The sequence below is a fragment of the Cherax quadricarinatus genome, chromosome 69 (genome assembly GCF_038502225.1).
Source record: "Cherax quadricarinatus isolate ZL_2023a chromosome 69, ASM3850222v1, whole genome shotgun sequence".
Classification (NCBI taxonomy): domain Eukaryota; kingdom Metazoa; phylum Arthropoda; class Malacostraca; order Decapoda; family Parastacidae; genus Cherax; species Cherax quadricarinatus.
Window position 1 is genome coordinate 17,680,482 of NC_091360.1, and position 16,487 is coordinate 17,696,968.

Below are 16,487 nucleotides of genomic sequence, written 5' to 3' on the forward strand. Positions count from 1 at the left end.
AGAAGGGAAGACAGTGCCTGCTTCGTGTGGACAGTAGTGTCCCCACGAAATGGATAACTAAATACATGGGCGCCTGTATCCTGGAGAAAGTACGGCTCGTGCTGTAAGTGAACTCTCGTGTGTAATGCTAGAACATATTTATACAGCAATAGAGAAAAAAGAAGTCCCACTGGGGATCTTCATTGACTTACGTAAAGCTTTCGATACAGTTGACCACGACTTGCTCCACATAAAATTGTCACACTATGGTATAAGAGGGCACTCCCTCAACTACCTAATGTCATACCTCAGCAACAGAAGCCAATATGTGTACACAAATGGGGCAAACTCTTCCGCACAGCCAATTACAGTTGGAGTCCCACAGGGAAGTGTCCTAGGCCCTCTTCTCTTTCTCATATACATAAATGACCTACCAAATGCATCGCAACTACTCAAACCCACACTATTTGCAGATGACACTACATACGTCTACTGTCACCCGAGCCCAGTCATGCTAGCCAATACTGTAAATACCGAATTACAGAAAATATCAACCTGGATGAGGACCAACAAACTTACTCTAAACATTGACAAAACCTACTACATTCAGTTTGGTAACAGAGCTGCAGATGTGTCTCTTAACATAATGATAAATGGATCACCTATCACAAAACTCACAGACGGAAAATTCCTAGGAATCCACCTTGATAATAGACTCAAATTTCAAACACATATACAACAAATTTCCAAAAAAAATCCAAGACCGTAGGCATACTATCGAAGATACGGTACTATGTTCCACAGTCAGCCCTCCTGGCCCTATATCACTCACTTATTTACCCCTATCTCACCTATGGAATTTGTGCATGGGGCTCAACAACAATAAACCATCTCAGACCACTAATCACCCAACAATAGGCTGCAGTCAGAATGATAACAAATTCCCACTACAGACAGCACACTCCACTAATATTCAAAACTCTAAACCTACTCACAATACAAAACATCCATACTTATTACTGCACCTATTACATACATAGAACACTTAACTCTGATATTAACCCTCCCCTCAAACATCTCCTTGCCAACCTCAACAGAACACATGACCATAACACAAGACACAGATCACTCTTTGATGCTCCTCGTGTCCATCTCACGCTATGCAAAAACTCAATGCACATAAAAGGCCCTAAAATCTGGAGTTCATTACCTGTGAATATAAAAGAAACACTGTTTATAAATTCAAGTCTCTTCTCAAAAATCATTTACTCACCCACAACTAAATAAATACTGAATAATTGTATCTCATAAATTGTATCTCATATATGTATCTCATTATTGTATCTCATAAATGTCAACCTGTGACCCAGTCAAACTTTGTTTACCTGTTACTGTTACCTGTTACTTCATTACCTAACATAATACTCCATTCTACTGATTACACAGCAACACAGTAAATGACCATATGACCTGTCTTTGTAATACTCATTTGTACTAAATTGTTATCTGTTTTACAATAATTTTTGTATCACTGAATATATTATTGCTTAGTTAATCTTAAGTTAATTTTAAGCCTGCCCATAATGCTCTGCATTCAAGTGGCTTTGGCATGCTGCATTTAACTGTATTCTTTTGTACTTCTCTGTATCATATTCAAATGAATAAATAAATAAATAAATAAATAAATAAATAAATAAATAAATAATACAGACATAATGATAAAGGGTGATTTGCCAGAGGGTAGCCCACAGCATACTTCTTTTCAAGATGGCAACCTGTCTTAGGCTTCTCGTTGGGGGGACAGGCACAGCCTCTCTTCAGGGCCTTTTGTCTTCATTGCAGGGCACAGTGGGCTAAGATGATGTCTTCTTCATGTCAAGCTTTTGAGAGATCCGCTCGTGGGCGGACAGTGAAGTAGAGGTGGCGCTGATCACTGTCGTCTTCAGTGGGGCTGTGTGCAATGTTCTTTTTACTCTTATCTTATTGTGTGTGTGTGTGTATATATATATATATATATATATATATATATATATATATATATATATATATATATATATATATATATATATATATATATATATATATATATACACACACACAATAGGATAAGAGTATAATATATATAGTATTGTAACCAAGAACAAGAGGTACTTGGTCAATAACAACACTGTGACTAGCCGGGGGATCAAACCCATGTTGTTTTAGCCCGTCACATGGTGAGCGAAGATTCATGACGCTCAGTGGGTTAGAGTGCCATGAATTTTCGCTCATCATGAGGCGGGTTAAAACAACACTGGTTCGATCCCCCGGCTAATCGCAGTGCTGTTATTGATTAAATACCACTTGTTTGTGGTTACAGGTATATATAATGTTTGTGGAGGCTAGTACACCAAACAGGGAGTAGAATGAAATTAGCTCTGAGGAACCCACACCATCGTATGTTCTCGGATTATGGTAAAACACCTAGCTCTGCTGGGTGATTGATTGTTGTAGAATTGTATGTTCCAGTGGGTTAGAGCGTCGTGATTTTTTTCTCACCATGAGGCTGGCTAAAACAACATGTTTACCTGGAGTTTACCTGGAAAGAGTTCCGGGGGTCAACGCCCCCGCGGCCCGGTCTGTGACCAGGCCTCAAGGTGGATCAGGGCCTGATCAATCAGGCTGTTACTGGTGGCTGCACACAATCCAACGTGCGAACCACAGCCAGGCTGGTCAGATACCGACTTTAGGTGCTTGTCCAGTGCCAGCTTGAAGACAGCCAAGGGTATATTGGTAATCCCCCTTTTGTATGCTGGGAGGCAGTTAAACAGTCTTGGGCCCCTGACACTTATTGTGTTGTCTCTTAACGTGCTAGTGACACCCCTGCTTTTCATTGGGGGGATGTTGCATCGTCTGCCAAGTCTTTTGCTTTCGTAGGGAGTGATTTTCGTGTGCAAGTTCGGTACTAGTCCCTCTAGGATTTTCCAGGTGTATATAATCATGTATCTCTCCCACCTGCGTTCCAGAGAGTACAGGTTCAGGAACTTCAAGCACTCCCAGTAATTGAGGTGTTTTATCTCCGTTATGCGCGCCGTGAAGGTTCTCTGTACATTTTCTAGGTCAGCAATTTCACCTGAAGAGCGTCATCGTGGGCTTGGCATCCCTAGTTTTGAAGGTTCTCATTATCCGTCCTGTCATTTTTCTAGCAGATGCGATTGATACATTGTTATGGTCCTTGAGGGTGAGATCCTCCGACATGATCACTCCCAGGTCTTTGACGTTAGTTTTTCGCTCTATTGTGTGGTTGGAATTTGTTTTATACTCTGATGAAGTTTTAATTTCCTCATGTTTACCATATCGGAGTAATTGAAATTTCTCATCGTTGAACTTCATATTGTTTTCTGCAGCCCATTGAAAGATTTGGTTGATGTCCGCCTAGAACCTTGTAGTGTCTACCATGGAAGTCACTGTCATGCAGTTTCGGGTGTCATCTGCAAAGGAAGACACGGTGCTGTGGCTGACATCCTTGTCTATGTCAGAAATGAGGATGAGGAACAAGATGGGAGCGAGCACTGTGCCTTGCGGAACAGAGCTTTTCACCGTAGCAGCCTTAGACTTTACTCTGTTGACTACTACTCTTTGTGTTCTATTTGTCAGGAAATTATAGATACATCTACAAACTTTTCCTGTTATTCTTTTAGCACGCATTTTGTGCGCTATTACGCCATGGTCACACTTGTCGAAGGCTTTTGCAAAGTCTGTGTATATTACATCTGCATTCTTTTCGTCTTCTAGTGCATCTAGGACCTGGTCGTAGTGATCCAGTAGTTGGGACAGACAGGAGCGACCTGCTCTAAACCCATGTTGCCCTTGGTTGTGTAATTGATGGGTATCTAGATGGGTGGAGATCTTGCCTCTTAGGACCTTTTCAAAGATTTTTATGGTATGGGATGTTAGCGCTATCGGTCTGTAGTTCTTTGCTATTGCTTTACTGCCCCCTTTGTGGAGTGGGGCTGTCTGTTGTTTTTAGTAACTGTGGGACGTCCCCAGTGTCCATGCTCTCTCTCCATAGGATGTTAAAAGCCCGTGATAGGGGCTTCTTGCATTTCCTGATGAACAGGGAGTTCCATGAGTCTGGCCCTTGGGCAGAGTGCATGGGTATGTCATTTATCGCCTGTTCGAAGTCATTTGGCGTCAGGATAACGTAAGATAGGCTTGTGTTTACCAAATTCTGTGGCTCTCTCATAAAAAATTAATTTTGATCTTCGACTCTCAGTCTGGTTAGCGGTTTGCTAAAAACTGAGTCATATTGGGATTTGAGTAGTTCACTCATTTCCTTGCTGTCATCTGTGTAGGACCCATATTGTTTAAGATGGGGCCCAGTAATGGATGTTGTTCTCGACTTTGATTTGGCATAAGAAAATAAATACTTTGGGTTTCTTTCGATTTCATTTATGGCTTTTAGTTCTTCCCGCGATTCCTGACTCCTGTAAGATTCCTTTAGCTTTTGTTCGATGTTTGTTATTTCTCTGACCAGTGTCTCCCTACGCATTGCAGATATATTGGCACGCAAACCGACATACGAACCACAGCCCGGCTGGTCAGGTACTGACTTTAGGTGCTTGTCCAGTGCCTGCTTGAAGACAGCCAAGGGTCTATTGGTAATCCCCCTTATGTATGCTGGGAGGCAGTTGAACAGTCTTGGGCCCCTGACACTTACTGTATTGTCTCTTAACCTGCTTATCATTGGGGGGATGTTGCATCGTCTGCCGAGTCTTTTGCTTTCATAGGGAATGATTTTCGTGTGCAAGTTTGGTACTAATCCCTTTAGGATTTTCAAGGTTTATATAATCATGTATCTCTCCTGCCTGCGTTCCAGGGAGTACAGGTTCAGGAACTTCAAGCGCTCCCAGTAATTGAGGTGTTTTATCTCCGTTATGCGCGCCATGAAGGTTCTCTGTACATTTTCTAGGTCAACAATTTCACCTGCCTTGAAATGTGCTGTTAGTGTGCAGCAATATTCCAGCCTAGATAGAACAAGTGACCTGAAGAGTGTCATCATGGGCTTGGAATCCCTAGTTTTGAAGGTTCTCATTATCCATCCTGTCATTTTTCTAGTCCTCATTTTATTCATTGAACTAATTTAAGCACGAGAGAGAAAGGTTAGGTTAGGTAAAATTCGTCATGACGCACAAGTATCTTAGTCTTATGACCCGCCATTGGAGCTTTTTGGTCATCTGACTGAGACCTTCCACTGGTTTATCCTTTTCTTTGTCAGAGGAAAGAAAGTCTCCCTGATAATATTGTGTATACATAGTGTATAGTGTATACTATAGTGGCTCCCTAGTATATTGATGATAAAGGCTAAAGTGTCATTTGAAAGCAGGTGAATTTGTAAATGAAGTGATAAGCCTATAGAGGCAGGTGCCAGAAGTCGCCAGAAACTTACCACACTGGTCAGCTGTTTTAATAATCTTCCTGGCCTGCTAGTGTACTCGCATATAATCTAGTGATACCAGTGAATAGCAGAATACAGTGTTGTAGTAGCAACTAACCAGTATTGTAATGGTACTTAGTGGGGTGGAGTGACTTTCATTAGTTTCTTTTTTCTTGAAATACCAGACGTATACCGTGAATTTCATATATCCTGTAGTTACCAGAGGTCTCAATATACACAACGAGAAGCAAATATTACTACAGAAAAAGCGCCCTTCCTCCAAAATTTCCACCAGTCAACTATAGTGATAATGTAGCATTTATTGTGGTGGAGACGGAAAAAAACTAGAAAAGCTAGATACAGCGATTGATAAACAAGGGTTGAGGCCGACCGTTCGTCATTGTAGGAGCTGCCAGAAATCACCGGTTCTTCAACACGCAAGTTATACTTTTGTATCAATCAAATCACATATTACTCGGGTAGATAATTTCCAGTAGATCCTTCATGTATTAGCCCAAATCACCGACCAGTATGTTTTAAATAAGTGACCCACTGATCAGATCAGACTGGTTCCAAACCCTTGACTGGTCCGAACCCTTGACTGGTCCGAACCCATGACTGGTCCGAACCTCGACTGGTCCGAACCCTTGACCGGTTTCAAACAGATTCGTTGGACAATAAAGCAGACTGTAAACGGATGGGGTTGTAGGCACCCTTATCAAACAAAAACAATAAATATAAAACAAGAATGTACACCGGTAAGCTGTCCTAATATACAAGTACAGTTAGAAATAGAAATACAAATAGCTAGAGCTTCACTTTAAGGGGTTACTAATAGAGTATTCAAGAGGTTGCTAGTAGAATTACAGTAAATCAACCATTCAAATCATTATGAAGCCCTGTGTAGTCTGCAATCAATCAAACAATCGGGCTTCCACATGGATAAATTGTCATTTTTGTGGAAATTGGTGTCACGCCCCTTGTGCAGATATCCAAGAACTAGCTACAAGCAGTATTAAAACAGGGAAGTGTTTTTGGGTATGCAGAAATGAGATAAATCTGTGGACTGAAATCACATCGGTATTAAAAGAGGATAACATCAAAGCTGCTTTCATAGACAACCTGGAAGCTTTCTACAACAGATGGGAACATAAAAAGTCTGGGCTGAATGGTACTGCCCTTGATGCTGGCCATGTAGTCAGAAACTGTAAGGCTGGAGGTGATGTCCTGGTAGTTCAGTAAATGTGGGGCTGATAGTGCTGTCCTGGGAGACAGTAATGGTGAAGCTGGAGGCGCTGTCCTGGGAGACAGTAATGGTGAAGCTGGAGATTTTGTCCAGGTAGTCGGGAATTATACACAGGAAGGAATGCATATAAATGACCTCATAGGGGACAGGAGCCGTAGTGGGGAAACAAGTGTAGTCAAAGATAAGATAAAACCAATATTGCAAACTAGAAATACCACAAGAAATAGCAAACAAGAGGACTCCATTAGCAATAGTGAGGATATATTACCAAAAACAACTGGTGGGAGCTCCATTGTTGGTGCTAGGGAGGATAGGAATAAGACAGGTAAACATGCACCAACAGGGAATACAGTCACAGAAACCCAAGGCAAACGGAAGCCAAGCCTGTGCACATACTATGCACTTGGTTAGGGGCCCTGTGGCCTGGTGGCTAAAGCTCCCGCTTCACACACGGAGGGCCCGGGTTCGATTCCCGGCGGGTGGAAACATTTCGACACGTTTCCTTACACCTGTTGTCCTGTTCACCTAGCAGCAAATAGGTACCTGGGTGTTAGTCGACTGGTGTGGGTCGCATCCTGGGGGACAAGATTAAGGACCCCAATGGAAATAAGTTAGACAGTCCTCGATGACGCACTGACTTTCTTGGGTTATCCTGGGTGGCTAACCCTCCGGGGTTAAAAATCCGAACGAAATCTTATCTTATCTTATCTTATCTTGGTATCTGCAGGCATGGGAAATCTGGAAAAACAGATGGGAAGTGCAACTATGACCACCCTAGAAAATGCCGTGCCCATATGACACAGGAAAATGCAAACTCCCTTCCTGTAAGCTTTTTCACCCTGAAATGTGTACCTCTTCAGTACAGGAAAGACTGTGCTATAACTTAAATTGCCAGGCATACCATCTAAAGGAGACAAAAAGATACAAAACATCCAGGCCATGGGTAAACCTGGGTAGCCACAGCCACTCAAGAGGGAGAGGTTTTTTAGTGCCAGGAAGGAAAAAAAACTGGCAGGAAATGGCAGAAATCGTACACCAAATCCAGTCATTCCTGGAGTGGAACCACAGTCGATGGCCTCCACTCAAAACCAACAGATACAGATACTAATGCCGGAAAAAAATCCCCCCCCCAGTACCAACAATACCACCAGTCCGATGACATTCTTCTTTGCAAATATACAGGGTCTAAAGCCAGCAACAAACAACAAAATACCTTTCATTCGTGGAGTGCTTGCAGAGGCAAAGGCAATGTTCGCGGCTTTCACTGAGACCCACATAAAGGATCACTTGGACAACGAAATATGGATCCCAGGTTACAACCTATACAGATGCGACAGAGTGAACAGGCAAAACGGGGGGTGGGGTTGGCCTGTACATTGCAGAGTCACTTGTTTGCACAGAACTGCTTAATGCCTCAAATGATGTAGTGGAAGTTTTAGCAGTAAAGATCGAGAACCAAAACCTAGTCATTGTGGTAGTCTACAAGCCTCCGGATGCAACATCCCAGCAATTCCAGGAACAGCTGTTAAAAATTGACCACTGTCTGGAAAATCTGCCAGCTCCTGCACCCAACATCTTGCTCCTGGGGGATTTCAACTTAAGGCACCTAAAATGGAGGAATATAGCAAATAATAAAATCTCTGCACAAAATTCAATTTAAACCAGCAAATAATAGAGCCTACTAGACTGGAGAATACACTAGACCTCATCTTCACTAACAATGATGATCTGATAAGAAATATCACCATATCAAAAACAATATACTCAGATCACAACATAATTGAGGTTCAGTCATGTATGCGCGGAGCCCCAGACCGACATAAGGAGATTAGTCACGAGGGAGCATTCACCAAATTCAACTTCAATAACAAAAACATAAAGTGGGACCAAGTAAACCAAGTCCTAACCGATATAAGCTGGGAAGATATACTAAGCAACACAGACCCCAACTTATGCCTAGAACAGATTAACTCGGTAGCACTCGATGTATGCACAAGGCTTATTCCTCTAAGAAAAAGGAGGAGTAGATGTAAAACAGAAAGAGACAGGCGCTCCCTTTACAGGCGACGGAAAAGAATAACAGAGCGGCTAAAAGAGGTCAATATATCTGAAATGCGTAGGGAGACACTGGTCAGAGAAATAGCAAGCATCGAACTTAAGCTAAAAGAATCCTTTAGGAGTCAGGAATCGCGGGAAGAACTAAAAGCCATAAATGAAATCGAAAGAAACCCAAAGTATTTCTTCTCCTATGCCAAATCAAAATCGAGAACAACGTCCAGTATTGGGCCCCTACTTAAACAAGATGGGTCCTACACAGATGACAACAAGGAAATGAGTGAGCTACTCAAGTCCCAATATGACTCAGTTTTTAGCAAGCCGCTAACCAGACTGAGAGTCGAAGATCAAAATGAATTTTTTATGAGAGAGCCACAAAATTTGATTAACACAAGCCTATCCGATGTTATCCTGACGCCAAATGACTTCGAACAGGCGATAAATGACATGCCCATGCACTCTGCCCCAGGGCCAGACTCATGGAACTCTGTGTTCATCAAGAACTGCAAGAAGCCCCTATCACGAGCCTTTTCCATCCTATGGAGAGGGAGCATGGACACGGGGGTCGTCCCACAGTTACTAAAAACAACAGACATAGCCCCACTCCACAAAGGGGGCAGTAAAGCAACAGCAAAAAACTACAGACCAATAGCACTAACATCCCATATCATAAAAATCTTTGAAAGGGTCCTAAGAAGCAAGATCACCACGCATCTAGAAACCCATCAGTTACACAACCCAGGGCAACATGGGTTTAGAACAGGTCGCTCCTGTCTGTCTCAACTATTGGACCACTACGACAAGGTCCTAAATGCACTAGAAGACAAAAAGAATGCAGATGTAATATATACAGACTTTGCAAAAGCCTTCGACAAGTGTGACCATGGCGTAATAGCGCACAAAATGCGTGCTAAAGGAATAACAGGAAAAGTCGGTCGATGGATCTATAATTTCCTCACTAACAGAACACAGAGAGTAGTCGTCAACAGAGTAAAGTCCGAGGCAGCTACGGTGAAAAGCTCTGTTCCACAAGGCACAGTACTCGCTCCCATCTTGTTCCTCATCCTTATATCCGACATAGACAAGGATGTCAGCCACAGCACCGTGTCTTCCTTTGCAGATGACACCCGAATCTGCATGACAGTGTCTTCCATTGCAGACACTGCAAAGCTCCAGTCAGACATCAACCAAATCTTTCAGTGGGCTGCAGAAAACAATATGAAGTTCAACGATGAGAAATTTCAATTACTCAGATATGGTAAACATGAGGAAATTAAATCTTCATCAGAGTACAAAACAAATTCTGGCCACAAAATAGAGCGAAACACCAACGTCAAAGACCTGGGAGTGATCATGTCGGAGGATCTCACCTTCAAGGACCATAACATTGTATCAATCGCATCTGCTAGAAAAATGACAGGATGGATAATGAGAACCTTCAAAACTAGGGAGGCCAAGCCCATGATGACACTCTTCAGGTCACTTGTTCTATCTAGGCTGGAATATTGCTGCACACTAACAGCACCTTTCAAGGCAGGTGAAATTGCCGACCTAGAAAATGTACAGAGAACTTTCACGGCGCGCATAACGGAGATAAAACACCTCAATTATTGGGAGCGCTTGAGGTTCCTAAACCTGTATTCCCTGGAACGCAGGAGGGAGAGATACATGATTATATACACCTGGAAAATCCTAGAGGGACTAGTACCGAACTTGCACACGAAAATCACCCACTACGAAAGCAAAAGACTTGGCAGACGATGCACCATCCCCCCAATGAAAAGCAGGGGTGTCACTAGCACGTTAAGAGACCATACAATAAGTGTCAGGGGCCCGAGACTGTTCAACTGCCTCCCAGCACACATAAGGGGGATTACCAACAGACCCCTGGCAGTCTTCAAGCTGGCACTGGACAAGCACCTAAAGTCAGTTCCGGATCAGCCGGGCTGTGGCTCGTATGTTGGTTTGCGTGCAGCCAGCAGCAACAGCCTGGTTGATCAGGCTCTGATCCACCAGGAGGCCTGGTCTCAGACCGGGCCGCGGGGGCGTTGACCCCCGGAACTCTCTCCAGGTAAACTCCAGGTAAACTCCAGGCAGTAATAACACCAGGAGGCAGCTCTGATGAAAACTCACACTCACACGAGCTTTTAAATTTCTGCACAAAATTCAATTTAAACCAGCAAATAATAGAGCCTACTAGACTGGAGAATACACTAGACCTCATCTTCACTAACAATGATGATCTGATACGAAATGTCACCATATCAAAAACAATATACTCAGATCACAACATAATTGAGGTTCAGACACATATGCGCGGAGCCCCAGACCGACATAATGAGATTAGTCATGAGGGAGCATTCACCAAATTCAACTTCAATAACAAAAACATAAAGTGGGACCAAGTAAACCAAGTCCTAACTGATATAAGCTGGGAAGATATACTAAGCAACACAGACCCCAACTTATGCCTAGAACAGATTAACTCGGTGGCACTCGATGTATGCACAAGGCGCTCCCTTTACAGGCGACGGAAAAGAATAACAGAGCGGCTAAAAGAGGTCAATATATCTGAAATGCGTAGGGAGTCACTGGTCAGAGAAATAGCAAGCATCGAACTTAAGCTAAATGAATCTTATAGGAGTCAGGAATCGCGGGAAGAACTAAAAGCCATAAATGAAATCGAAAGAAACCCAAAGTATTTCTTCTCCTATGCCAAATCAAAGTCGAGAACAACGTCCAGTATTGGGCCCCTACTTAAACAAGATGGGTCCTACACAGATGACAGCAAGGAAATGAGTGAGCTACTCAAGTCCCAATATAACTCAGTTTTTAGCAAGCCACTAACCGGACTGAGAGTCGAAGATCAAAATTATTTTTTTATGAGAGAGCCACAGAATTTGGTTAACACAAGCCTATCTGATGTTATCCTGACGCCAAATGACTTCGAACAGACGATAAATGCACTCTGCCCCAGGGCCAGACTCATGGAACTCCGTGTTCATCAAGAACTGCAAGAAGCCCCTATCACGAGCTTTTACCATCCTATGGAGAGAGAGCATGGACACGAGGGTCGTCCCACAGTTACTAAAAACAACAGACATAGCCCCACTCCACAAAGGGGGCAGTAAAGCAACAGCAAAGAACTACAGACCGATAGCACTAACATCCCATATCATAAAAATCTTTGAAAGGGTCCTAAGAAGCAAGATCATCACCCATCTAGAAACCCATCAATTACACAACCCAGGGCAACATGGGTTTAGAACAGGTCGCTCCTGTCTGTCTCAACTATTGGATCACTACGACAAGGTCCTAGATGCACTAGAAGACAAAAAGAATGCAGAAGTAATATATACAGACTTTGCAAAAGCCTTCGACAAGTGTGACCATGGCGTAATAGCGCACAAAATGCGTGCTAAAGGAATAACAGGAAAGTCGGTCGATGGATCTACAATTTCCTCACCAACAGAACACAGAAAGTAATAGTCAACATAGTAAAGTCCGAGGCAGCTACGGTGAAAAGCTCTGTTCCACAAGGCACAGTACTCGCTCCCATCTTGTTCCTCATCCTCATGTCTGACATAGACAAGGATGTCAGCCACAGCAACGTGTCTTCCTTTGCAGATGACACCCGAATCTGCATGACTGTGTCTTACATTGCAGACACTGCAAGGCTCCAGGCGGACATCAACCAAATCTTTCAGTGGGCTGCAGAAAACAATATGAAGCTCAACGATAAGAAATTTCAATTACTTCGATATGGTAAACACGAGGAAATTAAATCTTCATCAGAGTACAAAACAAATTCTGGCCACAAAATAGAGCGAAACACCAGCGTCAAAGACCTGGGAGTGATCATGTCGGAGGATCTCACCTTCAAGGACCATAACATTGTATCAATCGCATCTGCTAGAAAAATGACAGGATGGATAATGAGAACCTTCAAAACTAGGGATGCCAAGCCCATGATGACACTCTTCAGGTCACTTGTTCTATCTAGGCTGGAATATTGCTGCACACTAACAGCACCTTTCAAGGCAGGTGAAATTGTTGACCTAGAAAATGTACAGAGAACCTTCACGGCACGCATAACGGAGATAAAACATCTCAGTTACTGGGAGCGCTTGAAGTTCCTGAACCTGTATTCCCTGGAACGCAGGCGGGAGAGATTCATGATTATATACACTTGGAAAATCCTCTAAGGACTAGTACCGAACTTGCACACGAAAATCACTCACTACGAAAGCAAAAGACTTGGCAGACGATGCACCATCCCCCAATGAAAAGCAGGGGTGTCACTAGCACGTTAAGAGACCATACAATAAGTGTCAGGGGCCCGAGACTGTTCAACTGCCTCCCAGCATACATAAGGGGGATTACCAACAGACCCCTGGCTGTCTTCAAGCTGGCACTGGACAAGCACCTAAAGTCGGTACCTGACCAGCCGGGCTGTGGCTCGTACGTTGGTTTGCGTGCAGCCAGCAGTAACAGCCTGGTTGATCAGGCTCTGATCCACCAGGAGGCCTGGTCACAGACCGGGCCGCGGGGGCGTTGACCCCCGGAACTCTCTCCAGGTTAAACTCCAGGTAAACACTCCTTTAAAAATTAATATTAGTAAACTACGAGAGAGGGCGAGCATTACTTTCGTGGTTTGTTATATCCAGATCGACAATGAATGTTTTTCCCCCCTAGGAAAAACCTACCAAAATTAACTGGCTGGTGGCATCGTTGGATGGACTATCACACCTGTGAACACACTTGACTGTCAGACACCGCTAGCCTCCCTGCAGCAGTGGTCTTAATTATAAGTTGTATATTTTGTCAGGATGAGGGACGGTGTAAGAAAAATATGAGCTGATACACGTGTCCTTGTCGGAACACCTGTTACTACACGCACACAGTTGGAAATTGATGACTCAGATGAGTCACAGGGATGTTAGGAAGTATTTCTTCTGTCATAGAGTTGTCAGGAAGTGGAACAGTCCTGAAAGTGATGTAGTGGAGGCAGGAATCATACATAGCTTTAAGAAGAGGTACGATAAGGCTCATGGAGCAGGGAGAGATTGGACCTGACATGCTAAGGTCAAAAGGGATTCCCAGATATTTTACTGAGGAAACTGAAGTGATGAGCTCCCCATTACACTGGACATTAAAATTATTTACCCTTCTCAGTTTATGTTTCATGACAAAGAGAATGACTTCAGTTTTCCCTAGGTGTAATGATAGTTTGTTGTCTACTAACCATTTGCTGCAGGACTCCAGTTCCAGTGTTAATACATTAGCTATAACTTGTGGGTCTTTACCTGACACTAACAGAGCACTGTCATCTGCATACAGTAGGAGTTTGCACTTGACACTGATGGGCATGTCGTTAACATGGCATAGGAATAACAAAGAACCCAGAATACTACCTTAGGGAACTCCACATGCTATCGGCAGGGTTTCTGATTCTGTTTTGGCGATTTTTACAGTTTGTTTCCTATTGTTAAGATAGGATTTAAACCAGTCTACGAAGCCTATGCCGATAGCTTGAAGTTTCTTACATAATATATTGTGGTTAAAAATATTGAAAGCCTTTTGCAAGTCTAAGGTTATCATTCCTATGAGGTTCCCTATCTACGTTTCAGTTCTCATGTAATCCTTCAGATTAATTAGGGAGGTGTTGGTTGAGCAAGATCTCCTGAAGCCTGATTGGTAACTATGAAGAATGTTGATGTCATTAAGATACTTAACTACTTGACAGTACACCGCTCTCTCTAGAATTTTGGATATTACACTGAGTATACTAACAGGCCTATAGTTGCTGACATCAGACCTACAATTTTTCTTGAAGATAGGAGTAACTCTGGCCTCCTTGAACCCCTGGAGTTACCTGGAGTTTACCTGGAGAGGGTTTTGGGGGTCAACGCCCCCGCGACCCGGTCTGAGACCAGGCCTCATGGTGGATCAGGGTCTAATCAACCAGACTGTTACTGCTGACCGCACGCAAGCTGATGTACGAACCACAGCCCAGTTGGTCAGGTACTGACTTTAGGTGCCTGTCCAGTGCCTTCTTGAAGACAGCCAGGGGTTCATTGGTAATCCCCCTTATGTAAGCTGGGAGGCAATTGAACAGTCTTTGTCCCCAGACACTTATTGTGTTGTCTCTCAGTGTACTCGTGGCGCCCCTGCTTTTCATCGGGGGAATGTTGCATCTCCTGCCAAGTCTTCTGCTTTCATATGGAGTGATTTTCGTGTGCAGGATGGGTACCAATCCCTCCAGGGCCTTCCAAGTGTATATTATCATGCATCTCTCTCTCCTGCATTCTAAGGAATACAGATCAATGACCTTCAACCGTTCCTAGTAGTTTAGGTGCCTTATCGTATTTATGTGTGCCGTGAAAGTTCTTTGTACACTCTCCAGGTCTGCAATGTCTCCAGCCTTGAAAGGGGCCGTTAGTGTACAGCAGTATACCAGCCTAGAGAGCACAAGCGATTTGAAGAGAATCATCATAGGCTTGGCATCCCTAGTTTTGAAGGTTCTCATTATCCATCCCATCATTGTCCTAGCAGATGAGGTAGATACATTGTTGTGTTCTTTGAAGGCGATATCCTCTGACATCATCACTCCCAGGTCCTTCACATTACTTTTCCGTTCTATTGTATGGTTAGAATTTGTTGTATACCCTGACACATTTTTAATTTCTTCAAGTTTTCCATATCTGAGTAGTTGAAATTTCTCCTCGTTGAACTTCATATTGTTTTGAGTGGCCCATTCGAAGATTTGGTTGATGTCCACTTGGAGTTTCGCGGTGTCTTCGATGGAGGTCACTGTCATGGTAATCTGGGTGTCATCCGAAAAGGAAGACACGGAGCTATGGCTAACATCTCTGTCTATGTCAGATATGTGGATGAGGAATAGAATGGGAGCGAGTACTGTGCCTTGTGTAACAGAGCTTTTTACTGTGGCTGTCTGGGACTTTACTCTGTTTACTATTACTCTTTGTGTTCTATTTGTCAGGAAGTTGTCGATCTATCTATTAACTTTTCCCATTATTCCTTTATCCCGCATTTTGTGTGCTATTACACCATGATCCTACTTGTCGATAGCCTTCGCAAAGTTTGTGTATACTACATCTGTATTTTGTTTATCCTCTGGTACAATATTACTGGTGATGGACAAATTTATTATGTGAGCAATGGGGGTTGCCAATTCAGAGGCACCATCTTTTAGAAAATTAGACGGGATGTTGTCTGGGCTGACTGGGTTTAACCTGCTTAGTTCTTTTTGCAGGAAGTCATGAGAAACACTCACTAGTTGACAACTGTTTGAGGTTACCCCTTTATTGGTATAGTATGTTTGAAACTTATCAGAGTCTGTGTTAAAGGTATTTGATGCAGCTGGTAGTTTTCATACTAGTGTTGATGCAACAGATGTGTAGTAGGAATTAAAGCAATTTGCCACGTTAGATGTTTCGTGGCATACCTCGTTATCGGTAGTGAGTACATACCATATTAGACATATCTACTGGTTAATAGCTATACCCCAAATGTTTTAGTTGTTGCCAGAGCTTTCTGGGGTTATGCTTATACTCTTCAATTTTTGGGTAATAGTGCTTTGCCTTTGCTCCTTTTACAAGTCTCTGCACTCTGTTCCTTACCCTTTGGAATTCATCTAGTGCTGCAATATCCTGTCTGTTTGTTTTAAATATTTTTAGCAGCTGGTCTCTGAATTTCATATTATCTAATATCTCAGTAGTCATCCAGGGTTCAGTTCTTCGTTTAATCCTAACCTCTTTAACTGGTGCA